Source organism: Myotis davidii, unplaced genomic scaffold (assembly GCF_000327345.1).
Source record: "Myotis davidii unplaced genomic scaffold, ASM32734v1 scaffold630, whole genome shotgun sequence".
Classification (NCBI taxonomy): Eukaryota; Metazoa; Chordata; class Mammalia; order Chiroptera; family Vespertilionidae; genus Myotis; species Myotis davidii.
In genome coordinates, this window is record NW_006282083.1 from 366121 (window position 1) to 366688 (window position 568).

The 568-nt window shown below is 76.8% G+C and overlaps 1 protein-coding gene across 1 annotated transcript in view; it reads left to right on the top strand.

The window, feature by feature from the left end:
- The window catches only part of PPP4R2 (protein phosphatase 4 regulatory subunit 2), a 65671-nt gene that overhangs the window by 658 nt on the left and 64445 nt on the right, over nt 1-568 (top strand). The window lies entirely within an intron of this gene.

Below are 568 nucleotides of genomic sequence, written 5' to 3' on the forward strand. Positions count from 1 at the left end.
GGGCGCCGGGACGTGGGGAGCGTGCGCCGGGACGTCGGGAGCGTGCGCGGGGGCGGCGGGGAGCGTGCGCGCGGTGACGTGCCGGCGCCATGTTGGAGGGCTGGCGATAGCGGCTCGGGAGGTGCTCATTCTCTCGGTCTCGCTCTCTCGCTCGCCTCCCCGGCTCCCTTCGGTCCCCCCACCCCCTGGTCGCCTGCGTGCGGGAGTGTGTGCGAGGCAGGGGGAGGGCGTCGGGGGGTGGGGGTAGGCCTTCCGGTCCCCGGAGACCCGCGGAGGGAGGCGGAGGCCGGGAGGTGGGGAGCGTGCGCCGGGACGTCGGGAGCGTGCGCGGGGGCGGCGGGGAGCGTGCGCGCGGTGACGTGCCGGCGCCATGTTGGAGGGCTGGCGATAGCGGCTCGGGAGGTGCCTCTTTCTCTGGTCTCGCTCTCTCGCTCGCCTCCCCGGCTCCCTTCGGTCCCCCCACCCCCTGGTCGCCTGCGTGCGGGAGTGTGTGCGAGGCAGGGGGAGGGCGTCGGGGGGTGGGGGTAGGCCTTCCGGTCCCCGGAGACCCGCGGAGGGAGGCGGAGGC